Genomic DNA, 15363 nt, shown 5'->3' with positions numbered 1-15363 from the left:
TATTCTCCTTTGTTTGGATTTATATCCAGACTGGGCCTTCAAAACCAGAAGCTTATATATGTGACTGCCGGCAATTCAGTGAGAAAAAAGAAACGTAGGCTATCCTTAATCAAGGGGTTGGCATATTTGCCAAAAAGGACGATCGTATTGTTTCACAGACAGACCTGATTGTTAAGACAATGTGTGTCAAATACTAGTTGGGTCTATAACGCGCAATAAAACACTGACGGGATGATTTTTTATTTTTATTTTGGCCAGATCGGATGATGAACAGCATATATTGGCAGTCAGTGCACATCAATCAAGGCTCACCTACCGGATGGTGCTTCGGATGCCACGCTCTCTCTCGGCTGGGTTTGATGCAAAGTCCCTCAGATTTGGCCGCCCTTTTTTCCCGCACGGGTCCTCCGGTGTCACCCAGAAGCAGGTGTGACCACAATCTCGCCTTGTTGTATTCCCATATGTTGTCGCAAGCGCAATTATGAATGCTCCAGTTGATCAGTGACTGGATAGCCTGTGTGATCATGTGCTGCCAGCTCCTCTCTCTCCTTCTCTCCTTTTCTCTCTCTCCCTCTCTCTGTCTCCTCTCTGTAACTGCTCCCTCCGCCCGGTTATCTCCCCGCTGCGGCACTACATGGCTATACTGTATGGTAATACTGAGAAATAAAACGTGCCCGAGTCGCTGGCGAACTTGTGCGCCTTATTATGTCAATTACTCACCGGACCGGTCCGTGCTTGCTCATCCGTGCACCTTTGCAAAAAGAAAGTGTGCGGTCCCTTAGCTATATCCGCTATTTGCACTGAATAAATCGCACCCGAGGTGCTGAAATGTGTTTTATTTTCTGAAAGAAAAAAAATCTCGAGCTACAATCTTCCGGCTGAGGCTGGAGAAGAGGAGCAGAGGAGAGAAAGAATGAGGCGTAAAGGATGGAGAGGATTAAAAGAGAGGGAGGAGGAGGCTGGAACGCATTTGTGAAAGCCTTTCCTCTATGTGTCCTTTGAATAACAGTGAGACACGGTGCATATTTCACAAGTCTCTCTTTCCCTTTCTTTCACTCAGCTGGGTTTTAACTGCAGTGGGAACTTGTACAAAATAAGCTATACAGATCAAATGTAAATTAACTCTACATCTATCTATCTATCTATCTATCTATCTATCTATCTATCTATCTATCCATCCATCCATCCATCCATCCATCCATGCATGTGCCCAGCGGTTTTGTCTAGAAAATCGTTTTTGCATTCTGGAAAAACAACAGTTGCCCACATATTTTGCCCTGGCTGGTCTTAGTCTCACTCCCTATTTGTCAGGCTGATGGATGTTTTTTAGATTTTTTAATTAGAGTTCCACTCTGATCTACGCGGCGTGTTGGGCAAGTTATGATTCTGTCCAATCATGGCACTGTTAGTCCGAGCCTAGACAGTGAGCATTTTCAAAATGGTCCTCAAATTTGTTGGACATCTGCTCCAGTCCCCGGAGTGATGTGGACCAAGGCTCGCACGTGGGAGGAACCGAGCCGTGTGTGGACAGAGTGTCGTGAATCCCTAAGCTCAGACCAGCTGCTTGCATTTCAGTTGTGCATCAAAAACCAAAACTTGTCTGCTTGAGAGCACTCCGTGAATCAGCTAGTGTGATTAGGTGTGGCACAGCTTTAACCTCTTTCCCTACTTATATAAGCACACGCAAAATGTGCTGTCTCTACAGTTTTGATATTGTTTTATGTCTCTCGATCATGTTCAATGAGAAGCCAGGCTTGTGATTTGTGTAGAAAAGCAGAATTTTACACATAAAGGCTAAGATCAGTGACTCTTATAATTGCAATGCAGAGCATCAGCCTATAACATTAATGATTCAGTAGGACCTTGAAAAATGAAAAATGCAGCCACTCAACGATTTCTCCTGTGCTCTCGATGCATTTGATGTAATTTTGTGTGTGCATTAAAATGATCAGTGTTTCTCAGAGAAACAATTACTGTAACATCCGAGAGTGCTGTAGCGTGGCCAAATGATAACCTTAGCCCTCTGAACAGATAGGGGAACAGACTGGGTGTTTGGAGCAAATAACCTACAAGGGTGGCTCTCCTCACTGAGAGATGAAGCCAGACAGAAAGGCAAGGAGGTCTTTAACCTAAACTAAACCCGTTTGAGGAGTGGTATTTGTCAGCCTTATGACAGGCCTTGTCTCTATGCTTGACATCTCTCTGGTATGCACGGGGGATGTGCAGCCAAATATTCCTAATCTGAATGATATATGCACTGTGGAGTCACAGAACTGCAACCTTTTCATTAAAGCTGCCACAATTCCCTAAAAATGTTGTGACAGGTGATTTTTATGTATGGGTTGGTGAGTAAGCAGACTAGTTTGTAGTTGTCACAGTTGCTTATCAAAGGTACATGCCCCTGGCAAACCGCGTGATGCTGAATGTGAACGCTCCTTACATGTAGACATACTAGAAATATACTGTACTACACCGTCACAGCAGAGGAGCTATCGGTCATTATGTGCATGCAAGTCATTGATAAGCAGTGGTGAAATGTAACCAAGTACATTTACTCAAGAACTGCCCTTAAGTACATATTTGAGAAACTTGTACTTTACTTGAGTCTTTTCTTTTCATGCCACTTTCTACTATTACTCCACTACATTTCAGAGAGAAATGTTGTACTTTTTACTCCACTACATTAACCTGACAGCTTTAATTACTAGCTACTTTACACATTATGATTGCTGCACACCAAAACACATTCAAAATGAAACTACCCAACAATATATATCTATAAGTCCAGCTGAAATGATTAGCCGATTAAACGCTTAGTTGATTGACAGAACTGTTTTGATCGTTTCTAAAAATGGGAGGATTTTTCTGCATTGAGTACTTTTATACTTTAGGTACATTTTCCTGATGAAACTTACATACTTGCAGGACTTTTACTTGTAACAGAGTATTTCTGCAATGTGGTAATAGTACTTAAGTAAAGGTTCTGAATACTTCTTCCACCACTGTCGATAAGTCCAATCACTGTCATGCTGGCAGGTCCTGACATTTTAGTGACTCTGCAGACTGAGTGTAGATTTTTTACAGCTGCTGTACAAATCATATAGTAAGGTGAGCTGAGCTTTATGGACTCTGTCCTTCATTTATTTAGCTGCCTGGGCTGCACGCTGAAGCACTGAAAGAACTACTACTTCAGTTGGGTTGTACTGGCTACAACCTTGTTTGAGTGCATGGCTTGTCAGTGGTTGACGTGGGTGTTTTCAAATGTGCTAATTCAATTTACCTGGTCCTCATAATACAGGCTAACTCTGTGGTTTGCCATACGCTCAGGCTGATGATGGTACTGTCCTTGAAGGCCGAGTGTATCTGGATCTTGTTTATAGCCAGCTGTTAAGATCCTTTTGTGATAAAGTGGCTTTCAGTCCATCCAATGAACTATTGTGCTGCTAAATGTGATTTGCCATTAACATGGCCATATTGTAATTAGACTGCAGATTGAGTGAGGGCTTCAGTGTTTTGTGATGTTCAACAGGTTTTTCTTCAGAATAAAATGCACAAGGCCCAAGCGCTTAAAATATGTAAAGAATCCCTAAACAGTGCTGAGATAGAGACATTGCCAGACCTTCCTCTACAGAGCTGCAGAGGAGGGTCTGTCTAGTCCACAGAGCATTCCGGGATGGGAGAAAAACATGCTCTGGTTTAAAGGGCATTTCTTTAAACCAATTAAAATCGTCTTGGTCGGTGCTAAGCTCCGCACGGAGCAAAGGGGACTCTGCAAAATAGCCTCAGGAAGGAACTTGTTTTGGTGGAACCAACCATAGTCCTCATAAATCCACCAGAGTTTAAAATGCCAACACAAAGAAAGCGGAATGGGAGGGACATCCGGCCGAAATGAGGGACATCTGGCGGAATTTCGGGGAGCACCTGAACAATCTCGGAAGTGAAATGTTATCGATATAGAATACACATTGCCAGACCTATCTCCACAGAGCAGTGGAGTAAGGTCTGGCTACACCACAAACACATGGGATAGGAGAAAAAACGCTCTGGGTTGTTTGCACTTCTTTAAACCAATCACAATCATATTGGGCGGCACTAAGCTCTGGAAGCAGAGACGGCGGCTCTGCAAATGGTCTCGGGAAGGAAACTTGTTTTGATGGAACATTTGCACCCCGCGAAAGAAAACGCCACATACAATATTAAATTAAGTTAACTGTTCACACAATACAGTAACGTGAGCTATTTCAATTAGCTGGATACATGGTTAAACGTAAATTGCTCTTTTGGCTTTGGTGATAAATTTATAGAATGGGTCGAAATATTATACACCAACCCACAATCTTTTGTACTAAGAAATGGGGATAAATCCAGCCTGGTCTCTCTGCAATGTGGTGTCTGCAAAGGGAACCCTTTGTCTCCTCTGCTTTTTAACATTACATTACAGCCCTAGGCAGTTGGCATCAAGAAACACCCAGACATTAAAGGTATCAAGCTTGGTGCCGCAGAGACTCGTGTGGCTTTATATGCAGACGACCTCTGTGTCTGTTAATCTGACCCAGCAGTCTCTGTCCCATCCTATTAAATTACATAAATTCCTTTGGAGACATTTCTGGGTATGTTATTAATTGGGGGAAAAGCAAATTCATGCAGTTAGTAGATCAACTCACAGATGCATTCCTAAAAAATGTACCTTTCAGAGTTGTGAAGGATTGTTTTACTTATCTTGGACTTAAGTTGACCCGGAACCCAGAGCATCTCTTTAGACTTAACTGCACGGAGTCAGTAGAAAAACTGAAAGCAAATATTGAGTCCTGGAGGATGCTACCCTTATCCACGATTGGACGAGTCAATGCCATTAAAATGGTGAGCATACCCAGGGATCCATTGTTCTTCTATTAACTCGAGATAGAGGCTATTCCAGTATTGAGATGCACGGACTGCATTATTCAAAAACAAAACTGAACCGCATCTTCCCATCAGTGTCTTCTAAATCTGATCCTTTCGGCTGAAGGATCACTAGCACACCTTTTCTGGTTCTGCCCTACACTATATAATTACTGGACAGAGATCTTCGGCTGGCTCTCTAAAGCCTATTCCAGAGACATTCTGCCTGATCATGCACATGCTATCTTTGGTTGCTCTACGGGAACTTTGGAGTTGTCACGTGATTTACAAGCCGCTCTGCACCTAGCAATGCTGGTTGCTAAGAAGCTCACTCTCCTGTCTTGGAAGTCTACCCATCCACCCTGTTTTAAACAATGGCTTAAGGAAATGGTGTATATCATACAGATGGAAAGGCTGCGCCTGCATAAGGTTAATATGAAGAACAAACTCTTCTTGAGAATTTGGGGCCCTTATTTGGCTCACTGCTAAATTATTCCATGACCTGGACCTGTCTGTATAGATGAGTAAGAGATGTGTATATACTTTCTACCTATACAGTATTCTGCCTCACATATGATATGTTAAATATTGTCACATATTGTCTGAGAGACTAATGTTACTTTGTAAACTGACAGCCATAAAGTACTGTATTGTATGGTGGTGACATATTCTGTTTTGTGTGTTGTCACTGTTGTAAAATCGAAATCTGAAAATAAAATATTGAAAAAAACAAAAATGTAATTTGCACTCACCATTGTAATTCCGTGTGTACTTCATCCACAGCAATCCCCGCCAACTGATCCCAAAACGTCCCAGTCAGATAGTAAATGCCTAAACACATTCTGTGTAAATCTTTACAATCATTCCCCAAAAGAACCAAGCAGGCCTGCCTCATTGCATCATCCAAATTTTGTTCAAAACTTGTCATTTTCAGTGTGTAGCTTGCTAGCTCAAAGTGTGTTGTCCTGAGATGAACAGAGTTTGAGAACGGCAACACACAGAGAGTGGAAGGAGAGGGACATGTCAGGCAATTATCCTGAAAATGTAGCCTACCTCCTTTGATCCAGACTACTTCAGAGGAAACAGCAGTTTGCAGTAGTTTGGGAATGCTATTTTGAGGTAGTTTGCAGTATTTTGCTTTATATCATTAAGATGCAATTACCAATATGGTGATTGAGATCCTGGTGTTCAAAGTCACCTTTCCCCCCTAATCTGTAGGAGTGCCTTAAGGCAGTCTCCAGTACTCAGCAAAGGAGTGAATTTAATATTTGACTGGCCTTTTGACACTGTTCATCTTTCCTCTCACCCATTGCCACTGCTCTCTCCATCTATGCTGCATTTCTTTCCTTATCCTCCCTCCCCATGGCGTCGCAGTGGGAGTGGGAGTGTAATTACGCAGTCAGACGGTGTTTACAAACGCAAAAGCGCCTTAATTTATTCCAACAGTTAGCAGTAATTCCCCACTTTAATTTATAGCTCCTCTACCCAGTGGGAAAACAAGAGTAGCAGATAGTGAGAACAAGGGGGAAAGAGAAGGAGCATATGGGCGTTATATTAGAGAATACAGTTGACTACAACATCTACAAGGCTTTGGCCCATGTTAAAGACATCACCATTGGTTTTACTGCACATTTAAGTTGTTTTTTCAATCTATGGTGGTATTGTAGCTTGCTCTATAATGGAGGAAATGCAAACCAAAAAAGACGATCATTACTGTGTTATTCACAGCTAAAAAAAACCTTTGCGGTGTTCATCCCGCTCTTTTATAAGAAGCTTCAGCGGCGAGCCGACAGTGATATTTATGTCAGGTCAGGCTGTAAACCATGCAAAGCCGAGGAGTGAAGGGTTGTTTAGTTTGTCTTTACTGTCATTTAATCAACACCCTGACTGGGTAATAAATCCCCCTTACCAATGGGTGGCACTTCTCTCCTTGTTAACAGGTTTTCAGCCTGTTTAAGGTTCGATTCACCGCAAACAGGGAGTCTTTTCAGGCTAAAGGTGCACTAGTTCCTGTGTTTTCTTAACTTTTAAGTCCGTCTAAAGCTGTGAACACCGGTGAGAAAACGGACATTGATTACATTCACACTGCCGCCTCAGAACAGCTACAAAGGTTCTTATTGACTTTTTGAAAACCATGTGAGGCAAGGTAGAAAATCTTAATGACCACACCAAAAGACAAGTCAAGATACCCAAGAAAAACAGCCTGCTGAACTGTAGCGGCTGGTGTGGAAACACGCCTCTCCATCCCCAGCAAGAAAGTGCAGTATTGATGCAGCTGGTAATAGCAATTTGAAACAGGAACAAGTCAGAATGGAAAAGAAAGCATGGACTAAATCTTTGCATTAAGGGCCGTCATTGAAATCTTTAAGATCAAGAAAGCAATTGTGTCTGCTTAAAGACTTTTACATTGGTAGAGATACTAAATCAGTGTCATCTTCCTGGACTGTATCCTCTTCTCCATTCAACTATTCTCCATCGTCATGCAGAAAACAAACACCAAAGGCTCCTCTAAATTGGACGAACCTGATTAACATTTACTCATTTAGCTTAAGTTCTCATACAGAAGGCAAATTGCATTTAGTGTAATGCTAGAATAAACTTAAATTACAGCCAAGCATTAATAAGACCATTAGGAGTGCAAGAGTCAAAGCTACAGGGGCCTGACAATGAATGTAACAAATCTGTGTGGCTAGAATGATAATTTACAATAGAGAAACCTTAATTAATGAAACAAGGAATTTTGAGTGCAAGAGGGAGAAAGAAGATCTATTATGCACAGCGGAGTGGGGCTGCTTCAGAGGCGACTGTAGTGCAGATGGGGACATGCAGATATTAGATTTACAGGAAACATAGACACTGATTGCTGTGTTGACTGGGAGCATGAAGCTGACTCCACCAATGATCAACCACGAATGAGTAGTTGACGTGATGTTGTGTGTAGCCCCAGTTCTGTCACCGCAGGGAAAAGAGAGCTAACCGAAAAGCAGACACACAAACACATGAAAATGATCATGTGCACTTTAGTAAATAAGCTGCATCTGTCACTAGTCACACATGTCATAGGTTAAACCACATAAAATTGGCAAAGAGTTGTCTCATCTGGCAAGTCTCTTCCTTAATTACGACTAAATGATAGCACTGGGTCGTCCTGATGAGCCAGTGGTGAACACACAACATGTAGCTGTGACCTGGTGTGAGTCTGGCTAGAAACTTGTAGAATGTCATCCTACTTTTAAAGAGACTAGGCAAAGTGGCCGGGTTAGCTCTGTTAGTAGAGCAGGCGCACATATAGAGAGGTGTATGCCTCGACACAGAAGGTCCAAGGTTCGAGTCCGCCCTGTGACGATTTCCTGCATGTCTTCCCCTTCTCTTCCTGTTCATATCTAGCTGCCTTTTCCATTAAAAAAAGGCTGAACGCCTAAAAAAAAAAAAAAAGAGAGAGACTAGGCTAAAAAGAACAAATAGTCTGGCTCTTAGTAGGCAATTTGCAGTAAAATATTTTGAAGCTATAGAATACAATACTACTTATTTAACCACAATTACTGCAAGAGGCAGAGTATAAAGAATACAATATCTTACTCTCCAATTTAAACCTTACTGGCTTAAAACAGACATAGCCTTACACTCCTACAGTATATCACTGCCAGACTTTAACAATTTAGTTAAAGTTTTGGGAAAAAATATCCTTAGGTACTGTATTATCTATCAAGAGTTTAATGACAAAATGAGCTAATCTGTTTCTTCAGGACTGTGTGGGTGTGGTTTGATCAGATCAGTCAAATCAGTCTGATTCTAGTATTGCTAAAACCTGATTGGTGCACACAAATAAGTGACATCACATGTTTCCCGCCCACTTCCAACCAGTGAGAAAACGAGCACAGAAGAAACAACACTGGCAGAAAATTAGTGCAAGTGTAAGAAAGCTGATTTAAAAAAACTTCTTTTAACCGTATGGTCACACTACAAAGCTACAAAATGGCCAAGAGTGGACCGCTATATTGTTGCCGTTGTGGTGTTGCTCGTTGACGTAGTTTATCGTCATGGGCTTGTTTACATAGAACAGCTAATTTAGCTAAATAATACTGTATCACAGCTAGCCATTGTGTGTTAAAAAAATATACGTTACCTATTCGTTCTACTGTGTTTTTGAAGTTAATGTCGCGGTAAAAAATAAAAAAAAGTAAAAACAAATAGCACTGGGAACTGGCTAAACGCGAGAATATGTTTTTCTTCCATTTTTTCCGACGGAACAGAACAGGAGCTGTGAGGAAAGAGCAGGTGACCGGAGATGGTCAGACCAAAACATGATTGGTTGACGCTTCATCTCGTCATTGGAGCACTAAACAAGGTTGAGGCCAGCTCAGCATTGATTTCTAGCGTGTCACGCCCATCACACTGCGACAAGTGTCAGGCGTTTGTAGCTTCATGTCACCGGCTTCCATTCAAAATGACTTGCAGCCTGTGGCTTTGTCACCGGCGGTCTGTACACGGCATACAACTTTCATATGATCAAAATATCATATATACATCGTCTCCAACAGCCCCAGATGCAAAGACAAAACCTTTGCATAACCAATAACATTTTCTACAACATGACTTATGTCACCAAAATATTTCCACCAGTTTAAAGGAATCATTGTACATGACTATTTAAGATGCTATTTGTCACGTGATATAGAAATTAATTCTACCGGGACAAACACACTGCAGCCATTACTTTCTCATTTCAGGGCAGAGGCATTACCGATTGTTCATCCGATGAGAATCCCAATTCCATGACTTAAGTCGGTTCTCAAGTGTGATGTCGGTATTGAATGGAAACATTAGATACCACAGCAGCACCAAAAACACTATAGAGAGGGAGATAGATCAACATTTTGGATGGTGTGTGTTTCTTGATTTCTTCACACCCTTTCAGGTAAACCAAGGAACCGAAAAAAATAAATAAAAAAGGTATAAATCATTGCAGTACATTTCCACAAAACCCCTCAAGATCTAATACAAGTACCTCATAAAACACAATTACAGAATAATTTGTGGATAATAAATTTAGCGTACAGTGTGTGAAGCCTGCACCAGTGGGCTTTTCCTATAAATGGCTCACAGCTTTCTTCATCTGAAACACATTTACATATTCAGAATTGCTACAATATAAAGATTAAAGAAGTGAAGCTGAACTTTCCCTACCTGTCACATCATCCAATTTTAAACAGTGAGATAAAACTGAGAAAAGCATGTAACGCTCAAAAGGACTGCTTATGAAGGCAGGACATTTCACAGTCATGTGAAAGTAAATGGGTTTTGTGGGAAGCATAACAATGTCAGCTTTCCAACCACATCACCTTTCTATGGGGCCTCAAACTACGTACTAACGCAATCATGTCTCCCGCTTCGCCATTTACATAGACAATTTCAATGTTCATTCTCCCTTTAAACCATTCATCCGGCTGCTTTTTGTATACATTAGACATAAAATAAGCAATAGATGGGCAAACCATGTCAATCAGTACTCAACACACAGGAGGAAAAAGGAGGAAAAAGAAATCAGTCTTATGGCTGGAGAAAGAAAATGGTGATAAACAGGCGTGGAAGGAAGGGACGAGTAAAATGTTCATTTTAGACTTTAATATCCTTTTTTCGTATTCATGCAATCTACAAACCAATCTAACTACTGTATACCGCAAAGGGTAGTGATCTATTACAGCATTGATAACAGTCATTTTGACCGGATGAAATGAGTCTGACCACTCAATTAAACCCAAAGCAGCTGTCAAATTCAACTTAAATGACATGACCTGCTGACTAATGAACCCAACTGCTTGGAATGTTGTGTTTGTCCTTGTGGGTAATTTAATATATATTCATAAAAGTGATGTTGGTCTCATCTATTACGACCTTGTTTCTCCTACTTCACTAAATATTCCTTGGATCCCCTTCCTGCGGGGGAAGGTTGGAGTCTGCCCTTCTGGTATTTTGCCATACAGAGTGGCATTTACCCACAGGACTCACCAAGGCACAACCAAATATTTACAGAGGCGCACATTCTTTAATCCACATCGCAGTCATCATTTGACCCTGCAGAGGCAGATGTGAAGCATTCTTGGCACACAGAGCAGGCTGGCGCAGCAGGACGAGCAGGGTGGAGAGGAAGAGAAGAAACACTCAGGGTTAAAGAGGTGTTTGGGCACAGCAATACCCACTGTGGAGGGTCAGCAGTGGTAATAAGGCTGTAGATATTTTGTTTTTTTCTTATTTTCAACAAATCCCAACCAGCAATGACTTGACATTGCTGGTAACAAATATTGTTTGGTAGTTGAAGCCTAATAATAAATGTTATTCCTCTGTGCCATAGAGCTCTATGGCTATTAAATAAAACTATTAATCAGTGAGCTACACTGTTTAGTACGATGTTTCTTCGTAACCATAAATATGGGCCTGTAAACCAGATAAATCTACCAGCTCATGTTTCATTTGCTCTGGCAGATATGTCTGGTTCCCTCACATTAAACAAAAAAAAACATCAAGAAATTTGAATCAAGATTCTGTTACTGTATTGTCTATTTCTCGCCTAAAATGTTTGTGTAATTTCAAAAAGTTTGTGATCAGGCGGTCATGTTTTTCCTGCTTTAAAACGAGCACCGCCCCAACTTGCATGTCCCTCAGAGCTACACTGTTTTGTTGCTCTGACTGGTTGTAGGTCTATTCAATTCAATTACGTGCAAAGGCAAGTCGTTGATAACGCCCCTTAGAAATCAAAAATTAACTAAGAGGTTCTAGACTAATACACGTTTTCGAAAAAGTCTGGTGATGCTAGTTAGGTACTTTAGTTTTCTGAGTCAATCCCAACATACACCGTCTTGCTGCTGGAAATACTCACAAGTGCATCAAATGTGTATTAATCCGCTGCGGAAAATAGTCCCTAACAAATACACTATTTAAATCGGAAAGCAGTGTGAGACAGACTAAGGCGTTGTTTTTTAATGGGATTTCATGAACAACATATATAACAAAAATACTGTATATAATATTGGCAGCCTTATTCTTTAATAGATTATAGAGGGTGAGTTATTCTCAGCATGAAGCTCATCCCCCACAACCGCTGAAGACCCGCTAAATTACTTATCAAAGATTCCTTGTTGAGGATTCCCAATTAATGATGTAATTTTCCACACCACTGAGCAGACTTACTCTGTCCAACAACATACGGGACGGAAATACTGAAGGCAGGGAAGGGAGACAAAATCACCACAGATGCATATTGTTGGGGGGGGGGGGTGAGTGAGTGTTAAGAGGAAATCCTCTCTCTTCATACATCACCAGTACTTCCTCACATGGACAACATAGATACAGTGTGTATCACAGCGTGTCCCATCATAGAGAGGAGAGAGAGCAGTCGTAGGCTACGTTTATACACAAAACTCTCATAACAAATGGAATGTAAACATAAAACTGAATTATTAGTTTTAAAAAAGCACACAGCTGCTTATTTGGTTGATTGCTCCCCTACAGGCATGTTTGTTTGTTAACTCTAAATTCCAGTTAGAGCGTCTCTTCCAGTTCAGAACTAAAGCCAGTGCTTCCAGTTTCCACATCAGTGGCTCCCAAATTGGGTGCCGCAGCGCCCTGGGGTGCCTTAAGGATGGACCAAGGGCGCCCCAAGATTTATCATATCATTGTTCATTTATTATGCATTTTTGATTACGTTTCACCACAAAAAAAAAACATTTACATTCACGCAAACTACGTTTAATGTTCTCAAACATATCGGAACAATAAATATGAAAATCACCGTATTGAGAACTGTTTAATATGCAGTTATGCCGCAGCTAAAGCCATGACAACCCACGGTTGCCGGTTGTCATAGTAACACAAAGCGCTTTCTGGCTCGGGAGTTTCTGAGCAGCTCAGCATTAAAAAGAAATAGTGACTGTCAGAGAAAGCGAAGGAAAGACTGCCACTGGAAACAGAGCTCAGAGAAAGGCTGATACCTCTCAGCCCAGTCCGACTGGACGCAATCAGAAGCAACATACAAAACAACAACCAGATGCAGCGCTACTCAGCTAACAGGCAGGTTTGGGCTGCTGGTGGAAGACAGATATTCACCATTGTCTGCATTCACTGTGGTGTTGCGTGTTCCCAATATCATATGTGTGCGATGTGGCACTGTCGTACCTGCTATGCATTAAAAGAAGCAAGCTGTCAGTGCAGTCGGACCACATCAATGTACCATTAAAACACATGCAACCTTTTATTTTGTTTTGCTTCTTTGTCCTAGTGAACCTTAAATACTATATGCTCATTTTCATTTTGAAGAAAGTGAAATGAAATACATGTAACACGTTGGGCTATTAAATGTTTTTGTCATCAAATGTCATTATTTATTTTAAGTTAAATATGTATCCGTAAATCTGGAGAGTACCTGTTGGCTGTTTCTCTGGGTGATTGAGGGTTGGCCTACACCTATTAATTCAATTCAATTTTTGTAAAATCATAACAAAAGTTATCTAGGGACACTTTACAGAGTTAGTAGGCCTAGACAACACTCTATAATTTACAGAGACCTAACAATTCCCCCCCAAGAGCAATCATTTGGTGCGACAATGGTGAAGAGAGAGAGAGAGCGAGAGAGATACAGAAATACAGAAATATGACTCATAATAATTATAGCAGTGGGTGCCATGGTGTAAAAAAAGTACCTACATGACACTTTACACAGTATTTGTAAATCTTAATGTGGCTGTGTTGTACTTTTCATCTCCTGTAAACCTGTTCTTTAACTTGTTTAAGTGCTCAAGTGCTCTACACCTACTCTTTGGCCTTTGGTCAAGAATAGTCTATATCGAGGACGTTTCATTTGCGGGGTTTTGTTGAGGTGCCGCCTGAAATTCCGCCGGATGTCCCTAATTTTTGGCTGGATGTCCTTCACGTTCCACTTTATTGTGTTGGCATTCTAAACTGCGGTGGATTTATGAGGACTATGGTTATCTGCTCCTCAGATCTCTGTAGGGTAAATCCAGACAGCTAGGTAGACTGTCTGTTGAATCTGAGTTTTCTGTTGCACAACTAAAACAACTTTTGAATGTACACATGTTCCACCAAAACAAGTCTCCAAGTCCATTATAACACTTATAAAGAGAGACTTCGCATTTATAATATGGAACTAAGGAATGCAAGGCGGTCCTTTTTCTCTGACATTATTGCCAGAAACAATAATAATTCACGTGCTTTGTTTGCTACTGTTGATAGATTAACAAACCCTCCAGTACCAATAGCATCTGAACTGTTGTCTACCAAGGCTTGCAATGACTTTGCCTCCTTCTTCACAGACAAAATTCAGAAAATTAGACAAACAGTCAGTGCTTCCATATCAAGTACAAGATATGTGTTGTCACAGTGTGCACGCAAAACAAATTCCAACATGACACAATTTCATACGATCAACCTTAAAAACCTGGAGGACATAATACAACATCTGAAAACCTCCTCCTGTTGCCTTGATATTCTACCAACGGGTGTTTTCAAAAATGTTGCGAATTGTTTGGCTTCTGATCTTCTACAGATTGTAAACACATCTCTGCTCTCAGGTATCTTCCCACAGGCCCTGAAAACTGCAGTCATCAAGCCACTCCTAAAAAAGAACAATCTAGACACAACACTAATGAGCAACTATAGGCCAATATCAAACCTTCCATTTTTAAGTAAAATCATAGAAAAAGTGGTTTTTCAACAACTCAACCTTTTCTTATCGCTAAACAACAGTTTTGATGCCTTCCAGTCAGGGTTTTCGACCACACCACAGCACCGAGGCGGCTCTTGTTAAAGTCTTTAATGACATCCACTTAAACACAGATAGTGGCAAAATTTCAGTCTTAGTATTACTTGATCTCAGTGCTGCATTTGATACGATAGACCATGACATATTGCTTGACCGATTGGAAAACTGGGTTGGTCTTTCTGGCTCAGTACTAAAGTGGTTTGAATCCTATTTAAAGAATAGGGACTACTTTGTGTCTATAGGTAATTATACATCTGAACATACAAATATGACGTGCGGAGTTCCCCAAGGCTCAGTTCTGGGGCCTCTTCTGTTCAACATCTACATGCTTCCACTGTCTCAGATTATGGAAAACAACAAAATAAGTTACCATAGTTATGCGGATGACACACAAATTTACATAACCTTATCCCCAGGGAACTATAGCCCAATACAACAATTAAATATGTGCATTGAACAGATTAATGATTGGATGTGCCAGAACTTTCTTAAATTAAATGAAGAAAAAAAAAGAGGAGGTGGTTGTTTTTGGAGCAAAAGAGGAGCGATTGAAAGTCAGCGCTCAGCTTCAAACGACAATGTTAAAAACAACAGACAAAGCAAGAAATCTTGGTGTAGTCATGGACTCAGACCTAAATTTTAAAAGCCACATTAACATAATTAAAAAATCAGCCTATTATCACCTTAAAAATATATCAAGGGTTAAA

At 40.8% G+C, this 15363-nt stretch overlaps 1 protein-coding gene across 3 annotated transcripts in view; it reads right to left on the bottom strand.

Moving 5' to 3' along the window:
* flrt1a (fibronectin leucine rich transmembrane protein 1a) overlaps positions 1 to 15363 on the bottom strand; it is a 69039-nt gene that overhangs the window by 40551 nt on the left and 13125 nt on the right. Inside the window, exon 1 of one of the 3 annotated variants that reach the window (XM_028595803.1) lies at positions 317 to 546. The exons of the other annotated variants lie outside the window; for them this stretch is intronic. The gene's annotated coding sequence lies outside the window, so the exon portion shown is untranslated. Of the gene's footprint in view, positions 1 to 316; positions 547 to 15363 lie in introns of those variants that run through there. 3 annotated transcript variants of the gene reach the window in all.

Source organism: Perca flavescens, chromosome 13, assembly GCF_004354835.1.
Source record: "Perca flavescens isolate YP-PL-M2 chromosome 13, PFLA_1.0, whole genome shotgun sequence".
Classification (NCBI taxonomy): Eukaryota; Metazoa; Chordata; class Actinopteri; order Perciformes; family Percidae; genus Perca; species Perca flavescens.
This window is presented reverse-complemented; position numbering and strand designations above follow the sequence as displayed.